This window comes from Panthera pardus, unplaced genomic scaffold (genome assembly GCF_024362965.1).
Source record: "Panthera pardus isolate Hobbes unplaced genomic scaffold, ASM2436296v1 HiC_scaffold_8, whole genome shotgun sequence".
Taxonomy (NCBI): Eukaryota; Metazoa; Chordata; class Mammalia; order Carnivora; family Felidae; genus Panthera; species Panthera pardus.
Window position 1 is genome coordinate 20,765,373 of NW_026527013.1, and position 21,765 is coordinate 20,787,137.

The following is a 21,765-nucleotide window of genomic DNA, read 5'->3' on the forward strand; positions in this document are numbered from 1 at the left end:
AGCCATTGCTCAGAACTTGATGAGGATGGAGAGCCAAGCTCAGTCTGAGGTCAGGGTCAGGACTCTCAGGCTGATGTAAATTCAGAGGTCAGAGTCATGATCAACCTGGTGCTGAGGGCCACTGCTGACTGAGGAGGAGGTCTCCAAAGACCCAGAAGCCTTCCTCTTTCCTGGAAATGAGCCAGACAGGACTGGTGTCAGGGGGATGCCTATGATAAGCAAGATGGAGGCTTCCAGGGATTGAACAAGACTAGGAAAAGGACTGGAGGCAGGTCCACTAGAGCAAAGCCACTAGAGCAAAGCCGTCCCTGCTCCTGGAACAGTAGCCTCAGCTGTTCATCTCCGACATATCATGGTCATGGCACCCACCTCCATATTGATCATGCCCCATCGGTATTGCCTATTTCTGCCCCTGCCACTGTGGCTCCGGCATGGCCGAGGTGAGCTGACAGGATGCACAGTCGAGGCAGCCACATGACACGCCCAGTGTGGATTTATGTCCCTTCCCTGCCTCCATGGCACAGGGGGCCCTCACGGGCAGAACCACATCAAGGTTCTCAATCCCCAGTTACTGCCCAGAGAGCCCCGTTGCTTCCCAAGCTGCCCCTGAGAGGTGGCCCTGCAGCCTGTCCAGGCCTCAGCCACCCCAGCTGAGTGGTACGCATGCCACAGCCCTGTCTAGGCACAGGTTTTCCAGTCCTCCGTTCTGCCCCCTGGGCTTTCCCGCCTCTTCCCTGTTCTGGGCCCAGCATGGACAGATATGTGGGGACAAGTCCACACAGCAGCCAGTGGGGAATGTGGGGGTGGAGCAGGCAAGCAGGAATGAGAGGCCAGCAGGCAGAGGAGAAGGGTGCCAAGAGGGAAGCCTTATCACAGGCCTCTCTGTTCTCATCTCCCACAGGGCCTGGGCATAGACCAGTCTCAGGCCATTCACTCGGCACTGGGGCCCTGACCCCAGAGGTCCCCCCTCCCTAGGGCACCACGGGAGATTCAACCAAGGGGGGAACCAGCATGTGTGAGGGGGTGGGCGGTTTGGAGGCAGGTGAGAAACCCTAGGAGACAGGAGTTGTGGAGAGCCCACAGAGGATGTGTGGACGACTAGAGGGCTGCCCTGCCCACCCAGGATTCGAGGCCTCCAGGGTTTGGCTGTGAAAGTCCCGGTCACCTCCTCCAGCTGAGCTATTAATACCCAACTACGACCCACGCACCCTTGTTGGGAGGACGCCGAGTTCCTCGGGGGCTAAAAAAGGTCTGAGATGGGGGTGAGCCAGGCCTTCTTCTCTTCTTGTTGGAGGAGATGGGGCCAAAGGCCAGGCTGGCCTGGAACAGGGGGTGGAGCTAGGGTGGGGGTGCAGAGGGTAACAGAGCCCTGGGGGTGGCCTGAGGATTCCAGCTTGGAGCAGGAAGGTGCTTGGCCAGTCCAGTCTCCATTGCTCAGAGAGCCAGGGCAGGGACTTGTCCTCGGTCCCACCTGGGAGGGGACTACCACCGAGCTGGTTCCTTGCCCCCACCCACGCCTTCTCCTTCCCCTCAGACCTCAGCTTGGTCTGCCCCAGGCTGCAGTGAGGCTGAGGGCTGCCTGTCTCCTCCTGCCAGAAGGGGCCTGGAGGAGAAAGGGAGCTCTAGGGGGAAGTTCAGAGCCTCTGGTGGGAGCTGAGCCCCCTAAAGCATAGCCATTCATGTTTCGCTTCATGAGTGAAGTCTCAATTATTCACAGCATTCTCTGAGGGGGGAATTACTGGTAGCCCAATTTTATAGATGAAGAAACTGAGGCTCAGTTATTTCCCTGGAGGCTGAGCTGCATAGACCTGGTTTGTCAGACTCCAAACCCCTACCCTGTGTTGCCTCCTGTTACATCATTATAAAAGGAGGTTTCTTGGTTTGTTTTGGGGATCCATGAAACAGCTGTTTCCATCAAAATGCCCCAGTTGCCACAGTGTGCCAGGCCTGTTGGGGTGGCTAGACCAAGCATGAGGAGCCCTCACAGGTGCCTTTCTCCTGCACTGGTGAAACCCCCCCCAGGGATCGACGGTCACTTCTTCCTCATTCCTGGGGCTCAAGGTCACATCCTGGGGGGGGGGTCTGTGCTGGTTTTCTGGGCTCAAAGCCACCTGCTCCCTGCTGTGTCCCCCTCCTTTCCCAGGGCAGATGCTCCAGGATCCAGAGGCAGACCCCAGCAGGGTACAGACTTGGCCGGGAGAGTCCAGATGAGAAAGTGGCTGAGAGGTGTCAGCCCCAGAGGCCCCCTGCGCCGGAAATCCTGACAGCTGCCTGGCTCACAGGCCCTGGGCGCTGGGCCCTGACCCCAGGCTGGCTATGGTCGTGTCAGGTGTCCAGAGGAGTTGGGGGAGGAGATGGCTAGAGCCACGGGCAGTCTGCCTGTGGTTGTGGAGGCTGTCAACACCTCCTGGGCAGCCAAGGCAGAGAGGGGCCAGGGGCTGGCAGGGGGTGGGGGGGTCGTTCCTGCCCTGGCCTGGCCGGTTCACAGGGGAGAGATAGGGCCCTGTCCTGAGGGACTGAGGGGGAGTCAGGCAATGTCCTGAGGGTCTGGGAAAGGAAGCATGGCCACAAGGTCCTATCCTATGCTGAGAGAAACCTGGCCTTGCCTGAGAAATCTGAGAAGAGGGAGAGACCCCTAGTCTTGGGCGCTGGTACAGGGGATATATTTCCTAATGGCTGGTGGGGATTGGGGCGTGGGGGGCTGTCCCAGTCTCACAACAGGGAAGGCTAACTGACATGTGGAGGGGGAGGGACCTGGACCTGCCTCCCTGCCGTTCTCAGCTGGCAGGCAGGTGGCTCTGAATTTCCCCAGTGTTTCTTCTCCTCTGTCCTCCGGCTGACCACACAAACAGCCCCAGGGCTTCCCTTCACCACATCCAGGAAAGGAGCTGGACTAGCCCTGCCTGGATTTTTCCTATCCCTAAGGAAGGTCTCTGCCTCTGCACTGGATGGGAGGGTGGGTGTCAGGCCAGGCTTAGAACGGGCCCTGCAGCTTGCTCACCCCCATACACCCTCAGCTCTCCAACTGCCCATGTGCTCACTCCTCTGGAACGGCTCCCTCACCCCCAGACAGTCTTCCTGGATTAATAGAGATGACCCCTACACCAGGCCTGGAGTGTCCCTGCCCTGCCTGCCTGTTTCCCTGGGGACCCCGCCAGCAGAGCCCGACCTTATGATGGCTTGGGCTTCTACTTCTCCTCTCCCATTTTACTTTCAAAGCTCCCTCCCACCTGGCTGTCTCCTAGACTCCCCGGGCCTTGGTTCACTGACCAAACCCACCCCTCTGCCACACTAGCTTTGGGGGCTGCTCCCATCTCAGCTGTCCCTGCTGCTCGGCCTGGGCTCTGGCTGCCCCCTCTTTGCTCAGCTTCCTCCCCTGTGCCTCTGTCCCTTCTGTCTGCATTTCTCTTCGCCCTTTGCTGACTCAGATGTGGCTCCATCTCAGTGTCCATCTCTGGCCTTCTCTGTCTGGCTCCCTCTCATCCAGTTTCAGATAGCTCAGCCTTCCTGTCACTGTTGCTCTGGGACCCTCTCCTGCTAGTGTCTTCTCTCCCTACCTGGCCCGGATGGCTGCTGAGACATCTGCTCTGAGATCTGACATCCACTTGCTGGGCCCCAGGAGGAGCTCAGACCACACTTGTGATCCCGGTTCTGGCCCAGGTAGTGGATGTGACTCCCAGAAGGCAGGAGGCAGAGAGTGGCCGGGGGACCGTGTGCTTGCCTATCCCTTGGGGGGGCCTCCCTCTGTTCAGGCCACTGGCCATGGTCTCTGCCTAGGCTTCCAACTTCCTTCACCACTTACGACTGAGTGACCCTGAGCGAGCTCTGAGCTTCAGTTTCCTCTTCTACAGTGCCAGCAGGGCCTGCTTCAGCAAGTGCCACACAACGAAATGTTAGCCTGGCAGGTACTTGGCACTGTACCCAGCACGTGGTAGTACTCAGTAGAGTCCCCATCACTGTTACCATGACCATAAATCCAGAGGTCCCCAGAGCCATGATGGGTGGAGTGGGGGATGGGCCAAACCTCTGCTGCTGGAAGTGTCCCCATATCAACCAGAGTCCTACGCCCATCCCTTCCTCTGGGGGACGGAAGACATCCCCACACACCTGGGACCTTCCTGTCCTCAGAGTCAGTCTGAATTGCATGCTGTGGTGCTCACCAAATTAATTACTGCTGGCTTGGGGATATACTTTTTTAAGAAGACATTTTCCAGGGGGAAAAACACGCAGGAGCTATAATTAGTTGGTAAGAGGAAAGAAGAACGGCGTGTGTGAATCACCAGCCCCGGTGACAGACTGTTAGAGCTGAGCAGAAGTTTTGGGCGAAGCCGCCGGGGTGTGGGTGAGCTGGGGACAGGGTGCAGGCAGGCTGGGGTCCTCAGGCACAAGGCGCATTCAGGGGCGGAGACCTTACCTGTCACCCTGAAGTCTTCCTGCTCTCTCCCCAGACTTGTCACCCATTGCCTTACGAAGATCCCAGCTCCTTGGCTCCCCTGCAGCTCCTGCCTGCCCATCCCCAGGGCTTCTGTCCCACTCAAGCCCAAGGCCACTGCCAGTACTTGCTGACATGGACCTGGGCAGAGACCCTGCAGCTCCAGTGAGGAAGGAGACCCTGAAGAGGGTTTGAGCTGCCCGGGGGTTTGGAAACCACCCAGTCCAATTTCCCGTTCATTCATTCACTTGTTCCTCAAATGCTGAAATACTGCTTGTGCCCGGCCTACAGACAAGCAAACAGAGGCCCAAGGCTATACAGCTATGAGTGGAGAAGTCTCTCTGCCTGCCCTGTCACACCAACTATGCCAAGCCAGACCTCGGGCAGGGCCCTGGGCTACTGAGGTGACCGTGACCAGGCCTTCCTCTCACGGAGCCCATATCCCGATTTGGGGGGCAACCAAACATCTATAGAGCAGAATGCTCAGTGCCACAACGTGGGAAGCACAGGGCTGTGGGAGCCCAGAAGTGGCTCTTGATCCAGCCTGGTGGTCAGAGGGGTTCACAGAGGAAGAGGTAAAAGGGGTTCAAAGGGTGGAAACAGCACGATGGTCCATCATACCCAGAGGGACCTAAAGTGACTCTGTGGCTGGGCTCAGGAAACAGCAGGTAGGGAGGTGGGTGATGGGGAGGGCTGCTTCTGAGCCAGGTCATTACAGTGCCCTTTGCCCCCCCCCCCACCTCTGCCATTTCTCCTGAGCAGCTGAAGGGGCATGACCTGCTGGGTGCCCCTAGGACACTGTTTGCCATGTGGCCTTGGTCCTTGCAGACCCTCTGCTAGCTCTTTTTGATATCTGGACCCACTGACCCCAGGTAAACCCTGTCTGAGCAGTCAGTGGCCAATGAGGCAGGACCCAGCTTTCTTCCTCCCTCCCTCTCCCCTGGCTGAAGACTGGCTACCCAATTCTCTAGGGGGTCTCAGCCCAAGCCTGGGGGCAGGTACACTAGAGCAGCATGGCCTGTGCCTGAGAGCGGAGGCCCCGGGTCTCCAGTGAGAGGACACTTCCTCCCTGGGAGAGTATGGCATCATCTAGCGCACAGAGCTCCCGCCTAACCCCAGACCAAATTAGCCTTCCAAATTACAGGCTGCGTATCCTCCAAATTGAGGATCGGGTGGGAGAACAGAGGCCCAGCTCTCCTTCCCACTTCCTGCTCACGGAGGACTCTCAGTTGGCCCATCCGCAAATAACAGACCGCGTTAGGAAACGATTCTGGGCACACACACTCTCCCACCCCAGGTTCTAGGCCCCAGACCAGCATCCAGGCTCAGGACAAGCTTGTGTTCTCCTAGAATTTGACAATGAGCTTGGAACCAGGGCATCTAGTCAAGGCCAGCTCAGAGTTCTGAGGGCATTTTGGGGGCTATTTATTCATTCAACAAACACTTTCTGGGCACATTTTCTGTGCCAGGCACTGTGCTGGGCCGTGAGACACTGAGATGACAGACATGTGACCAGGCAGGTATGGGACAGTGAGCAGGCTTGTGGCAAGGGGTAAGCAGTGGCTGTGGGAACCCCTGATGAGGTCAGGGAGAGCTTCCTAGAGGAAGGGGTATACAAGCTGAGTCCCAGAGGACGAGTGTGTCCTGAGCCAGAGGAAAAGAGGAGGAGACAGTTCCAGGAGGAAAGAACAACAAGAACAAAGGCGGGGAGTAGAGAGAGTGGGTGGGCATTAAGCAGTGGGTGGAGGCACTGGTTTGTTCAGACTCCAGGGCCTTGCCAGCCGTGTCAGGGGATTGGATTTCATCAGGAGTAGGAGGGGAGGAGGTCTGGGAGCAGGAGAGTGGAGGAGGATGGGTGTGTGCCTGCAGAAGCAGAGTCGACCCCCTAACTCCACCCCGAGGTCTCCCGGTAGGTAGAAAGGAGTGCGGGTGGGGTCCCTGGGACCTCCCACACTGGCCTCCCTCAGACCCCTTCCAGACGGCCTCAGGCCTTTGGAGAAATAATCCAGTTTGCCGCAAGGGAAACATGGGAGCATGATTGTATTTCTTTGTGTCCTGAAATTAAGGTGACTTTCTGTATTTTTGCTAATTGGTTTGGGATTTTTCGTGTTTTTGTTTTAGAAGAAAATTATATTGTAGACGCTGAGAATAAATGCAATTATTGTGTGGTGCCGAGTGCAGAGAGTGAAAGGACTACCTCCCTGAGCTCGCCCACTTTTGTGTCACAGAACAGGCGAGTGAGGTGGGGAGGGAGGGACGCAGCACCAGGCGGAATACCCGCCCCACCTCATCTCTGGTCTCCGAGGAGCAGGAGGGTGTGGGGTAGTGTTGAGCAGAGGATGCCTGGTGGAAGTTCCTCCAGCTTCTGGTCTTGCTTGCACACCTCTTGGGACGGAGAGCTCACTGCTTCCCTCTGCCTGTGATGATTTTGCCCAGCTGCATCCGTTTGACGGTTCCTCCTGAGCCGCTTCCAGCACCCCCTCGAGGTTCCCTGCATCCTAACCTCTGCCTGGCCCTCCACCTCTTTTTTTTTTTTTTTTTTAATGTTTACTTATTTTTGAGAGAGAGAGAGAGAGAGAGAGAGAATGAGTGGGGGAGGGGCAGAGAGCGAGAGGGGACAGAAGATCCAAAGCTGGCCCTGTGCTGACAGCAGAGAGCCCAACGTGGGGCTTGAATTCAACAAACCACGAGATCATGACCTGAGCCAAAGTGGGATGTTCAACCGATTGAGCCACTCAGGCACCCCCAGCCTTCCACCCCTTGTCTTCACCTCTGCCTGAGGCAAGGCTGAGGCCAGGGTGGACTCCATGGGCCCTAGACTTCTACAGGCCACATGGCGCTGGGTCTTGTCTGTCCTGAGTGGGTGGTACCTGCAATTCTGTGCCTGATGGCTGGGAGGGCTTCCGGCCCAGAGGCTCCCTTGCTGCCGGCCTGCGTGGGGACGTGAAGAGAGGCGCATGATCTGCTTCCTGGTGCCTGCTCTGGCATCCAGCATATCCTGCATGGCCCAGCCTGGCCTGGCTGAGGACACGGGCCGGTGGGTAGAGGAAGGCCCTGACAGATGGTTCCACGCCCATAGAGGAACAGACGGGCAGAGCACCGGATCAGCACACGCCCTCACGCGGCAGTCTTCTGTGCCCGGTCTTGCAATGGCTGCTGGGCCCTCCAAAATGAATTTGTCACAAACCTGACTCCTGACCTCGGGAGCCCATGGTCTGGACAGACATGGGGGAGACATGTCACAATAAAAAGCCTGCATTGCCGGCCTTACCAGCAAAATCAGCTCCAGACTTTTTTGGGAGCATAAATCCTACATATTCTAGCTTCCACCCAGAAACTAAAGAGGGACCTCTAAGTCACCTCTGTTCTCCTGCTCCCGCCATGGTTCCCAGTGTGTGCTCCACATTCCCTCCACCCTCTAGCCTCTCCCAGAACTCAACTGGACTCAAAGCACTGAACACGCTCAGGTTTTAATGGTCTCCCTGGCCCTCTGGCCTTTGCCCAGGTTGTTCTGTCTGCCTGGAAAACGTCCTCTCCCTTTCACTTGCTAACTCCTACTCACAGTCAGCTTCCCAGTCCTCTCCCTGGGCAGCTTTCCCAGCTTCCAGACCATGCCGGCCCCCTGGTGCCTGTCCCCGCAGCCCCTATACTGCCCTTGGAGCACTCACGGAAACTGAAATTTTTTTTTTTAATGTTTATTTATTTTTGAGAGAGAGAGAGAGTGTGAGCGGGAGAGGGTCAGAGACAAAGGGAGACACAGAATCTGAAGCAGGCTCCAGGCTCTGTGCTGACAAGCACAGAGCCCGACGCGGGGCTGAAACTCAAGAACCGTGAGATCATGACCTGAGCTGAAGTCGGACACTCAACCGACTGAGCCACCCACGTGCCCCTGCGATTAGATCTTAATTGTGTGCTTATTCCATTGGCATCTGTGGCCACCATGGAGAGCAAGAGGGGCTGGTTTGTCTTGGTCACGGCTGAATCCCATTGCCTCACCCCCGGATGAGCCCGGACCACATGCCTAATCAATGTATGTTGAGTGATGAGTAAATGAGTATAAAAACCACAGTGTTCCTATTAATAGAAGCTTAAGTTCAGGCACATGGGGCTAGTAAGATTGAAAATGCATGTGCTGGCCGTGGCAAAGATGGTTACACTGGCTCCTAAAACGTAACCAACCCCTGGCCTGCCCCAGCCTCACTGGCAGTGGCTGGTTCCAGGCAGCCTTGATGTCAACAGCAACAGCAGTGACGCTGGCCATGTGTTGGAAGCTACCTCAGCACCAAATAAGTACAGAATGTTTTTTCAATGAAACATTATATTTGGATGCAAGAACCTAGGGTATCAAACATTCATGTGGAGCCAAGATTCATTCATCAGCAGACATTTCTTCAGCACCAACTACGTGCCAGGGTTTGGCTGAGCATTGAGGATTTGGCCGTGGACAGACAGACCTGCCTTTGCCTCAGCCTGAAGCCAGGAGAAAAAGCAGGATAATGGACCTCACTTTCGCCCCTCTGACCAAAGGGAAGGGAAGACATTTCCTCCCATGGGATGTGCCATCTCTGAGCATAGCTGCCGTCTGCAAAGAGGCACAGACTGACCCTGTCCTGTGGGGCCCTGAAAGACCCAGGCCAGCCTGGGAACCTGGAGACTGCAGTCCCTGCTGGGGGCCTGGGCCAGTTGCCCTCACTCTCTGGGGCCAGTGTTCAAGCAGCTGTTAGGGCTGGGATGGGCCAATGGACCCCACAGAAGCCAGCCCACCCTCTTCCCCTTCCACAGGATGCCACTCCACGGCCTGTACGCGGGATCTGGCCCCAAATCAGCTTCTGTCAAGGGTCACATAAGGGTCATGTACAGGTCACGGCTCAAAGCAGCCCCTTCTTGCTGCCAGATCATGGTTCAGTGAGTCCTGCTGTGTATGCGTGTGTCTGGGTAGGGACACACAGAGGACAGAGGGGGCTCTGGAAGAACAAAGCTTTGCCTTCCCCTCAGACTCCTCAAGACAGGGCCTTATCTTCTGCTTCAGACTGGAGGCCCCAAGGGCCTAAACCAGGAAGATGGATGAAAGTGAGGCCAGAGCCCCCATCCCTGCTTGGCCGGACTCTTGGGTCAGTGGCCTGGAATCTTCAGCCACTGTGCTGACGTGCGGAGGCTCCAGTCCTCACCCAGCTGTGCCCTGCCCAAGCAGGGAGGGCTCTGAAGGACACAGACAGCTCTTCCTCTGTCAGGACAGTGGGACCATTTATCAGGGAGATAAGCAGTAGCCAGAGGGCAGAGTTGGCGGAAGGAGCTGTCTGGAGCAGATAACCTGCGGTCACTCAGAGGGCACGGAAGGGCTCCTGTCCCCATCCTGAGGCCACCCAGGCCCCACCCCAGACCCTGCTCAGACACCTGCCCCTAAGTCTGCTGACCTCAGACATCTGCCTATCTTGGCCTCATGGAAAAATCTGCTGTCCTCCAGGAACAAGGAGCTCGTGCTTCAGTCAGGCATGGAGTACCTTTCCTCTTCATATTCTGTACCACAGCAGGGCCCCTATGATGCTGCCTTGCCTAATTTCCGGATGGGGAAACTGAGGCGCAGGGGGACGGTTTGGACTGCCCTTGTCCCAACACTGCCCTCAGCCCTCCTGCACAGGGTGGGAGGGGAAATCCACAAGGCACTGTGTTAGTGAGCATTTACTATGTCCCCGGTGACTTGGTGCATGGCCTCTGCCCTGTCCCCAATCCCCTGAGGGAAGAAAAGGCCTTGCTTTGTTTACCTTTCCCAGATGGAAGCAATGGCCAGAGAGTGAGGTCACCAGGCTAAGGCTGAACCACTGGGAGGTGGCTCAACTAAACTTTAAACTGGGGGCTTCAGAGTGGTATCCAGAGCCTCAGCTGGCCACTAAACAGTACTGTCTGCCAGAGGGGTCTTAGGTGCCTGGCAATGGCCAGAACAAACCCATTGAGCAGTCCTCGCTTCAGCAGCACATATGCAAACCCGCTGGGCAGAGAACAGCTCTGGGATCCCACTGCCCGGCTAAAATCTGACACCCCCAAACTGTCAGAATTTTCCCAGGCTGCTCTGCTCACCTCAAGTCCCTAACCTGGCACTCAGGAGGGCTCAGTAAATTTTTCTGAAATTAATTAAGTCAAAAATGAGCAGCCACAGGAGCATAAATAATGACGTTGCCCCACGTGTGAGCTCTTAGGGTTGGTCAGGCCCATACCAGGGGCTGTACACACTCATCTTGATATCTCCTTGCCTGGGAAATGCCTGCCCATCACCTGCTGGACCAGAAAACATGGGGCCACCCTTGGGAGCTGAGAAGAGCCTAGACCTTGGATTGCAGAGATGGGGAGGGGGAGGAGGAAGAAGGAGAAGACTTTGCTCCTGGGCAGGGGGCTGGACTCCTCATGCCCCGTCGTGGAGACCTCTGCAGCCCTGCAGCCCTCACCAGTGGGAGCTCTATGGGCTGGTGTGTTCAGGGAGGAACTGGGGCTGGTCTGGGGATGATCCCTGGCTCTCGTCTCTCAGCCTCAGGGTCCAGGGCAGTGATTTGATCCCCTAACTGCAGAGACTTTTCTGGAAAGTATTCTACACGAAGGGCTGAGGGAGACACGCTAGGGAGCCTTGGAATTCATCTGGCAGGCATTGGAGGAGGGGGTGGCCTTTGAGAAGACTGGGGTCCTTCGGCCCATGACTACCTTTTAAGGTGGGAGGTCGGGGGAGGGCTCTGGGTAGCCTTTAGCCCAGGTCATGTTGGGCAGGGAGAGAGTCTGGGCCATGCATGGTGCAGGGAAGGGTCCTCAGGTCTGGGGAGGTAGCCTGTGAACATGACAGTTGTGCATAGAGGAGGCCACAGGGGCTGTGTTGGGAAGGGGAGGATGACAAACAGGCACAGCAGTGCCAGCTTCATCACCCAGCCATGCAGGAGCCCCCACACCCAGAGGGGCCCTTCCTCGAGTCTGGCTGGGGGCATTGGAACTTCAGGTGTGGAAGGTTTTTTTTTTTACCTTCTGACACTGATTGGGTCACCTCATGTCAACCCAAGAGAAGATACAAGCCCCCAGTCCTTAAGAGAGAAGCACCAGAGTGCCCCCTGAACCAGCAGAGACTAGCCTTGGGAAGCCTTCTCCAGAAAAATTGCCATCTTTGGAAGAGCCCTGGTGGTTGTGTGTGGGGAGAGGGGCAGCAGTTGGCCAACCCCACACTGAGCTGGTCCAGCCCCTTGTGGGACAGTGCAGGCATATGACAAAAATATTGACAATAAAAAACCTGACCCAAAAACCCTGGAGAGTAGCCCTGCTGAGCTCTGGGTGTGCCCCAGACACGCCTAAACAAGGCTTCCCTGCCGCTCTCCCATTTCATTTAAATCTCAAGACCCTCTGAGGTTTGCACAATTGCTCATCCCTGCTTCACAGACGAAGAGCCAAAACCTGGAGGGGTTGAAGGCCGGGCTCAGAGTTGCAGAACATCGATAATCCTAAAGGCTCATGTGCACACACTCAGAGGGGCCATGGCACTTTTCCAGGGCACGTCCCATGGCACACGAGCACACTCCGTGCAAGGGCATCCGCGATGGCAGAACCCTGAATGGGGTGGGGGTGGGTGGGTGGGTGAGAGGAATCACTGGGTAACCTGAAATGTCCGTCAGTCAGGTTCACGCACAGGACAGGACCTCAATGAGGTGGACGTGGAATCTGGTGCGGAAAGCAGTCCAAGCCCATAGCTGGTAGTGGCAGTCAGCACAGATGGAACCCATTTATGTGTGTATGTGTTATAGATACAACACCCAGGCTGCCACCGAGGGCTGCTGGGACACCTTCCTACACGTGTGCTGGAGGACACCCAGCCCAAGCCCAAGGGCATTACCTCCTGGCGCCTCAGCATGCCTGCCCACACAAGGACCACTCACAGGGGACGCGTCTGCTCGCTCTCTCTCTTTCTCTCTCTCTTTGGGCCCAGGTCCAGGGTGCCGAGTCCTGGCTGGGGCTGGAAGACTGGCTCAGACGGTGGGGGCTGTGGCTTTGCCCCTCTTCAGCAGCTCCCTGCCCCCTCTCTTCCTCTCCTTCTCTGCTTCTCTCTTGCTGGCTCCCACTGCCCTCTCATCCCTGAGAGGTTCTGAGCTCTCCTCAGTGGCAACTGCCACACAAGCCACACGTCATGCTGCCTCAGTCACACAAAGCCCTGCCTCCTGGGCCGGAGTCCCACACTGCCTCCAGGTGTCCGTCTCAGGTCAGGCTGGCCCGTGCTGGCTGTAGCCTCACTCACGCTGCACCTCCAGCCTGGCTGACCGTGATGTCCCCATCTACCTGTGGCAGCCCTGGGAGGCCCAGTGGAGTTAGTTGTCAGAGCATAGAGGCTTCCGGGGTGGTGGCAGTTCCCAGGGAGGGCATGGAGGATGGAGAGGGCGTGAAGGTGGAGGTGTGAAATGGAGGAGGCAGTGAAGCAGGGGCAGAGCTGTGCCCTTGCAGATGGGTCCTCCTGGAACAGGTCGTGGCCCCCTGTGCTTCTCCATCTCTGCCCCTAGCTCAATGCCTGCCTGGCTGTTCCCTGCGGCCCCAGAACACAGAGGTAGCTTTCTTAAGCTACACAGATTCTGGTGCAGACTTTCTGTGGTCTTGGGCCAGTGAGGGCACCACACCAGGCTCAGTTTCCCCATCTGTTAAATGGGGCAAGGTGATGATGGACTAAGAAGGCACAGACCCTGGAGATGCCCACCAGGACCCGGGGAGACAACTCCCAACAATCACAGGCTTATCCAGAGCCAGACGCTTCCCATCGCTGTCTCCACCTCCTTCATTTAAGTCCTATCGCTCCCCTCAGCTGACATGGAAACCTACACGCCCAAGGCCACCCAGCCACAGCATGCTGGTGCCAGGGTTTGAACCACTTACCTCTCTCAGGCCGCCCGTAGTGTGAGTGGAGCAAGAGGCTGCCAGACACTGGCCCAGGATTGGGGCTGTCTGAGCCCTGTGCTGGCCCTACTTCTACCTGCATGGCCGTCCACCCCATCCTGCTCAGAGCTATTCGTGCAGGTTATTTCTATTTCGACAAGGTGCTGGGAAATCATCAACCTCCCACGGAGCCTGCTGAGAACTGGCTACGAACCCAGCCACTCCCTGTCCGTCCTAGCAGCAGCCCCCGAGGCCTGAGGCCCAGTCCCCCAGGCGCATCCTCTCTGTGCCTTTCCCAGGTGTGTTGTCCTCCTGCTCCCTTCCTGTGACGGAAGCTTGTCACCTCCTTCCAAGCCCTCCTCCTAGAAGCTCTTCCGGAGAGCACCTTTCCCATGCCCAAAACTCCCCTACCAGGTGTACAGGGGCCTCTCCGGTGCCTGGTGCCAAGCCTGGTGGGGCTCCAGACTGTGACTGGCCAAGAGACCAGAGAGGATGCCCCGCCGGGAGAAGAACAGAGGGACAGAGGTAGGTGGCTGCTGTGCACCTTCCCTGAGCCTAACTCAGAACACTTACCCGGCAGGGCTTTGGGAAGAGAAGACGAGGTGGGCCCTTGGCTTGGGGTCTCCAGCTCCAGCAGGTGGCCCAGGATGAGGTCCCCAGTGTTGGCTGTTTCTCCCTTTGCTGAGGGGCATGGCGGGTTGTCCCTTCCTGCTCCATGACCTCTCTGGGGGCATGGCCAGCTCCCATGTGCAGGCCAGAGAGTTGACTGTCCTCCTGGGCTGAATGTGGGGGTGAAGCAGGGACTGCAATGGTGGCCCAGGGGCAGCCGGGGTCGGGACAAGGCCCCATCCCTGGCCTCCTGGGGTCTCCTTGCCTCCTCCTGAGCTGTGATCGTGCCTGTCTGTCCCTGGCCAGGCTGAGCTATGCTAATGAGCAATGAAGATGAGGGTCTTCTGACAGCAGGGACTGGGGGCTCAGGGGGATCGTCTGCTAAGACTAGACCCAGGACCTCAGCTCCCGCCCGCACTGCCTCCCTCCCTGGCAGTGTGAGAGGTCGCCTGGAACCAGCCCCACTCTGGACTCTCAACAAGCTAGTCCAGCACCGGCCCTTGCCTCCTCCCTGTTCCTGTAGACTGGACAGGCCCCATGCCCCTGCCCCCACCCTATTCCTGCCCTCAGCCTGTGGCTGCAACAGACTGCCCCCTCCAGCCCTCACTTCCTCACATCCCGACTCCCATCATTCTCTGAGAATAGGGTGTGTCTCAGCCTCATTGAGCCTCAGTTTCTTCATCTGTAAGATGAGGAGAATGATGCCCATCTCACGGGATTTTTATGACGATGAAGTGAGATCAAGCGTACATCATGCGTGGTGCAGGGCCCGTGTGAGGCAAAGCCACACTCAATGGGAGTGTTCTTGTGATCACGCCAGGCCCTGTGCGGCCCGTGGAAAACTCAGAGGTATTGGTCTGACATTCCCCATTTTCCCAATGAGGAATCTGGGGCTTTGCCAGGTTAGCAACATGCCTGAGGTCACCCAGCTGCAGGTGGCAGAGCTGGGGCTCAAATCCAGGCTGTCCTGCACCTGCAGCCACAACTCCATTCCCATGACCTGCTCAGCCCACACACATGGAGTGCATCTGTGGTCCTCAGCAGAGGGCAGCCTAGTTTGCACAGGGTTTCCGGTGCCTCATCCCAAAGCGTCTGAACCCACAGGACACGAAGCACGTCGCATGGCTCTGTGCAGCCCTCCAGAGTGGGCTCTGAACCCAGCTGGGTATGCCGGGCTCTGCAGGAGCCCCCTTGGCCCCCAGCGCCCCTCTCCCAGGGGAGGCAGGGGTGGGAGGCTGCAGCTGTAAGCTCTCCCCTTCTCCCCACACGGGGATCCCTGAGGTCGGGGCGATGCTGCAGCAGCACGTGCCGTGCCAGGAAGCGCGCCAGACCTGGCCTGGAGCCGGGGAGGTGCCGGGCAAGTGGACGCTGCAGCTCCACTTTGGAATTCCAGGCACATCCGGAGGCCACAGCAGAGGCTGTGGGGTTGAAGCCAGGCTGCACGGCCGAAAGAGGCCAGAGCGGACACCCCCCCCGGCACCTGCTGCGGCACCGGCAGTAGGGTGGGTGCTGTGGGTGCCCAAGGGACCCCCGCCTGGCCTTTACCCCTGTTCTCATGCCTCCCAGGGCTCCCTGCCCCCTACCTGCAGGATCACAGCTCCACAGCTCAGTTCCGTGGCTCAGTGCCTCAGCCTTCAGGTAAGCCTCCCTTCGGTTGTCCAAAAGATGGGGAAGATAATCCCTCCCCATGACAGCGCAGTGGGGTGATAGGTGCCTGGAACAGAGCCTGGCACACAGGAAGGTGAATCCATTAGTTTCCTCTTCCCTGACTCGGTTGGCCTGTGAGGTCTGGGAGCGGGCTTGAACTATCTGGTGTAGCCCATGGTGCTGGTGGATCAATCACCTAATCACTGGGTTGTACTCCTCATCCAGCAGCTGGTATTTCTGTCTCGTGGACCCACACAGAGCACCCAGGCCAGAAGCTCCACTCCTCTTGTGGGGAAAACAGAGTTTGTAGGCAGCATGGCCTGGAGACAAGGGAGGGACCGATGACCTCCTGAGGGCCTGTCCTGCCCTAACCTTCTCAGGGCCTAGACAGGTAGGCCAAGCAGTGGGCTAATGCCATGTTGAGGCCGGGGAATGGCCCAAGAGGGGGAACATGAGGGCACATCCCTGTGACCATTAAATGGGTCCCTGTGGGATGTGCTGTCAAAGTGCCCACCAGCCCCTCCTAGAGAAGGCCATCAGTCTCGCACCTTCCCAGAAACTCTCATAATTAATCAGGGAGTAGCAAAACAGCTCTGTGGAGAGCAGAGTCCACTTCCACCACAGCCCTAATCAAGACCCGCAGGCAGGGTACAGTCCCCCAGTGACCTCCACAGGACAGAGGAGCAATAGGGTATAGGACTCGGGGTGAAGTCTGAACAGGCTCCCTAGAGGAGGGGAGCTCTGAAAGTCTCGTGACCGGGGAGAGAGAAGGCTTGAGTCCTAGAGAGAGAGAGGGAGGACAGAGAAGGGCTGTGGATGTGGGACACAGGTCCAAGCAGTGGTAGTATGTGGGCAGGACAAGAGCACCACTTCCTGTAGGAGGGAACAGTCCACTCGGGGGACTCTGGACACCAGCTTCTGGGACTGATGTGAGCCAATGGTGGGTGGCTTCAAGGGTCACAGACCCAGGTCCTGGTTCTAGACATGGTGCCCTGACACCCTCCACCATACCGGGGGCTGCTTCTGGAAGGACAGTTTTCTTCCCACAGCTTGCAGAACTGCCTTGTCTGGCCCACCTCTAGCCCCAGAGAGGGCCTGGTCTGCTGAGTCCCCCAAAGGCTTCTAGACCCACAGGGCCCCCAGCTGGAGGTCACTGGAAGGACAATCCTGGGAATAAAGGGGGGATCCTGCTTCACTGGTAGAGGGCATCTGGAGCCCATTAGAAGACACAGAAGTCGGGTCCCTGAAGGAGTCTGTGATCCATTAGCCATGTCCGCCAAAGGTGGACCATGGACCAGATGAGGTTTGATGGCTGTGTGTTTGCAGCCCTTCACATGCAGATGGAGAAACTGAGGTCCAAAGAGTAACTCTCCTAAGACCACAGAGCAAATTAGAAGCTAACTGCTTCTACTTTCCTTCAAGTGGTGATTTTCTTAGGGCAGATTCCCAGGAACAGAACTACTGGGTTAAAGGTAATGTGTATTTTTAGGCCTCTTAACTCAAGTTGCCAAGTGGCCTCCGAAAGTATCTCAGGTCCCATGCCTCTGGTGGGCTGTGAGGCAGTTACGAGGGGGAGAGACCACCTCATCCCCACACTGGAGGCTCATTTATACCTGTGGCCCGGGATAAAGCCCCTGGGCTCCCTGCCCTGGTGGCAGGACTCGCCTGCACGGACATCAAGGCCCATAGCCTCACCCAGCCCCTTCCTTCCGTGGGGTGTAGCAGTGTTCAAGCCAGCTGTGCCCTCCTGGAGTCTCACGGGGACCCTGCAGATAGATGAGCTTTCCCAGCACTGGTGGGCAGGGTGGTGGGCACAGTGAAGGCATTTAACTTGGTCAGGGGCCAGGGCAACTTCCTGAAAGAGGCCATGCCAGCTCAAGCAGGAGGCAGCTGGCTGGAGATAGAAGGGAGATTCACGGCAGCTAGGCCTTGGGTTTATTTTGTCCCTAAGCCTCTCTGGGGCTGGGCCTGACCCCAGGACGAAGGCCCCCCACCTGAGTTCCATCTCTCCTGCCCAGACAAGGGCTGGGGCTTGGGTGGCCCCTCCTCCATACCCCAGGGGACTGAACTTCCCCGGACCTCAGCTTCCACTCATATAGTAAAACGGGAACCTGGTGGAGGAGTTTGGAGAACTCATGTGAAGCCTCCAGCACTGCGCAAGAGTCTCTGCAGGCCCCAGACCCCCAGGGAGCAGAAGGCTCCTGGGAGCAGATGGCTGAGCCCACACACCACTGGCTGAGGCCCCAGGACGACCCCCAACCAGAGTTCAGACTCAGACCACAGCATGCAGAGTCCTGCTGTCAGACGAGAGATCTCTGAGACTACCTTCTCCGAGAGCTTCACCCCTGCCCCTGTCTCTGCCCTCTGAGGCCCCGGGCATAGGGTGGAGTGGCCCAGCACCCTGCCCGCCCACTCACCTGCAGGGTCACCACACTGTGTCCCCCACTTTCAAGGCAGCATTTCCATCCACCCCCCCCCCCCCAGTCTTCCAGAGTGTGACTGCCTGGACAGCAACTGAAGGTGTGTCCGAGGGGAATGCACCCCGGCCCAGGGCCAGCGGGCACTGAAGGGTGTCCTGGAGCTCCTACAGCCCGCCCCCAGCAGCCACACCCAATGACAGTTGCACCTGTCCTCCCTGGACCTTGTGGCTCAGACAAGTTACTCCCACACCTGAGGAGCCCGGTATCTTTATTATCTCCATTTCAGTGAGGCTCGGAGACAGGAAGATTCACACAGCTGACCCCCTCTGAAGGCGGGACTACAAGCCCATCTGAATGCAAAGCCAGATGCAGCTGTGCCACGCGGCCCACCCCACTGGGACACGCAGGCCCTGTATGACACCTTCCTGGTTTGGCTGTTTCCAGAGCTTTTGTTGATCAGAGCCCTCTGATCCTGACCACAGCCCCTGAGAAGCAGGGGGAATCCCTCGGGACTGGCAGCTGAGGCCCAGAGAGGGCTGGGCTGGCCCTGGGTCACATAGCTTGGAGCCGCTCACTGAGCCCAGGGTGCAGTGGGCTGTACCCCTATGCAGAGAGAGGCTCCCACGAGTCCCGGGCTGAGGGAAGGTGCTGTCAGAGTATTGTGTGTCCTCCTCAGAGGAACATTTCATGAGAGAATGGAGGCTGAGGACAGAGTCGGGTTCTACCCTGGAATCCTTGAGGCAGATGGGGCAACCATCTGGGGTCCCATTGACTAATAGATACTGGTGGGTTTGGCCTAGCAGGTGTTACATAAGAACTCAGAGGGTCTGAACTGGGAACAGATCCTTGATGAGTCCAGCCGGAGTGCAGTGGGCAGAATGAGGTCCAGAGAGGGCAGGGACATAGCTGCAGGCCCATGGACCTTCAGAGGCAGAGCTAGAGCCAGAATCCAGAGCCATAGCCTCCTGGCCCTGCTGAGGAACAGCCAGGCCAACTGTCTCTCCCTCAGACCTCAGCAGCCCCGTCTGCTTAGTACAGGCCCAGCTCAGGCAGGTGCTGACCACTGTTGGGACCCAAGACTGGGGTAGAGGCTGGAGACTGGGGGCTGTGTCGGAACCGTGGTCCTGCCTGGATCTGAAAATTACCTGAAGCCCCATCCCCATGACACCCACCTCACCCTGATGGGAGCTACAACAGATTGTTCTGGGATCCTACTGGGGACAGCCCTCAGCGTCAGAGGGCCAGGTCCCCACTTCTGTCCCCGAGTACCTCGAGGCAGCCTCAACCTCTCTGTTCCCTTAAGGTGAACAGTTCAGGGGCTCCCTTGGAATTGAAGGAGCCAGGCTGCGCTCAGAACCCAAGTTTTGGCCTTTTGCAGCTGGAGTTACAGCGGGGGTTCAGTTCTCAACACCCTCCCAGGTCCCGGGCTTGAGTAGGTGGGGGGAGGCCTGAGGCACCAGGGATTCTGAGAAGGGTAGCTGCGACAGAAGGGGCCCTTGGCCAGGTTTGGGTGGGAGAGCACCCACCTCTACTCCCAGGCTGCCTGACGTGACCCAGGCTGAACCCAGCACCCTGTAACCAGGGCAGCAGCCCCACCCCCACCACATGCTCCTGGGAGCCCAGAAGAAGGGGTGCCAGGGCAGGCAGGCTCCAGGGAGGGCCGGGCCGGGCATTTCCTGCCGACGGGTGCCAGGCTCCAGTCCCCTGAAGGGGTGATTCTTTAGCCTTAGTCAGAGGAAGTGAGGCAGGGCAAATGGGCAATGTGTGTGCAGTGCCGCGGGACCTGGCAGGGCTGGGTTGGGAAGACGGCAGCTGTAGGAGCCAGGGAGTGTCCCTGGCCCTGCATATCCCCTACAGCCATACACATCATGGTCTGCACTCAACAGCCAGCCTACTGCCCAGCACCCAGGCAGGTTGCCCGAGACCAGGGCCAAGCCCCTGACTCCAGCTCCCTCTTACCCAGCTGCTGAGTCTCTGCTCTGTTGCTGTGTGGCTTAGACCGGTCACGCCCACCCTCTGAGCCTTGGCGTTCTCATCTGTGAAGTGGGAAAATTGTGGAATCCATATGCTCCTGGCTTTCCCCTGCCCCAACATCAGGGGCCCACCCTCCCAGTTTGGCCCACTCTCAGGATCCTGGGGAAAGAGGCCACCAGGGTAGTCTCTGCCCTCCTTGAGCAGAGGGGCAATCCAGGCTCAGAATGCAGGGCCCTCTCAAGAACTGCCCGCTTGAACAGCTTATGTGGTGCAGGGGTGCCCAGTGGTGATACCCCAGCTCTCGGTCTTGGCCAAGCTGTCTGCATCCCTACCACTGGCTGGGCCCAGACGACTGAGCCTCCTTGCCCTTCACAGGGTGGTGATTTACCAACACTATGGCTGCCTGCCGGCTTGGGCTGTGGGCACCTGCCACAGGGCTGCTCCCCAACCACAGCCCCTGCTTCTGAGTGTACCTTGGACCCCTGATGTCTGGATTTTCAGGATTTTTTCCATGACTCAGCTCTGACTACAGTGGGTAGGAGAGGCAGTTTCTATCTTGATCCCTGGTCTGGGACCTCTTCCCCAAAGTCCCACCCACCCCTCTCCCACTGGAGAAGCCCAACAAACCCTGGCCAAATAGAGAAAAGAGGAAGCATGGGGGGCTCAGGGCTCCAACAAAGCCCCTAACAAAGAGAGACAGAGGGTGAGGTTGTGTGCCTCGGGAGAGAGCCCTAGTTCTCTTGGCCTCTGCACAGCCAGGTGCCCATGGGGGGCTGGGACTAGCCCAAGGACAAGCAAAGGTGGCCTTGAGCTAGCTCACACCATGGAAGGTCACTGGGAGCAGAGGCTAGGCAGAGGCCTGGTGAAGACTGAACTAGAGAGACCTTCTCTGCTCTTCCCACCACTTGGGCCAGGGGTGCCTCCATGCCTCTGCTCTCACTGGGGCCAGCACTGGCTGGGGCAGGAGCACAGGCGGGAAGTCTTACCCCTCAGGGTTGCAGACACCCAGCCGCCTGCTCACAGATAGGGCAACCAAGGCTATGAGGGAAAGAACCAGGGGCGCTACCTGGTGCCCTCAGACTGGCTGGCTCTGCCCCAGCTCTGACTGAGCCGAAAGGGAAAGGTAAGGAAGGCAGGGAGGGTCTCTGGGACAGATGTGACTGGGCAAGATGGGGCGAGGGTGTCGGGCTCTGGCCAGGCAGGGTAGTCGGCCTCCCTGCCGGGGCCTAGGCTGGGTGGGGGCAGCAGGGCTCAGGCTGGCGGGCTGTTGATCCAGCCCAACAATGATGAAATGGCCCCTTTGTCCTGCGGCGCCAAAGTTGCTGTGACTGGAGGAGGCGTGACGTGAAAGGGTCATTGTTCCCACTTGGGCAGCCACTCAGGGAGCTGGAGGACCGACCAGGAGCAGGCTTCATGCCAAGGCTGCAGCCCTGCCTGCTGCCTGCGGCGGTCGGAGTATCCTGGGCTCTCAGACTCCTACCCATGGCCACCACCCTGCAGGGCCAGACTGAGCACAGGTGTCCACTGACCGTAGTGTCCTGTTCCCTCCCTCCACTGAGCTCTCCCGATGGAATGATATGGTAGATCATGAATGGGGTTTGCCCCCAGTCGGGGAGGTTCTCCTCTGCTCTTAACATACATGTGAACTGTGTGAGGCAGGATGCCTGGGAGCTTGAGGGGTAAAGAAGGTGCTTTGTCCTGTGGCAAGGAAACTTGCCAGTGACATTCACATGCTGGGGCTGTTGACCTCAGGGACCCTCCTCCAACCTTCCAGATGAAGGGAAAGAGGCGCAGAGAAGA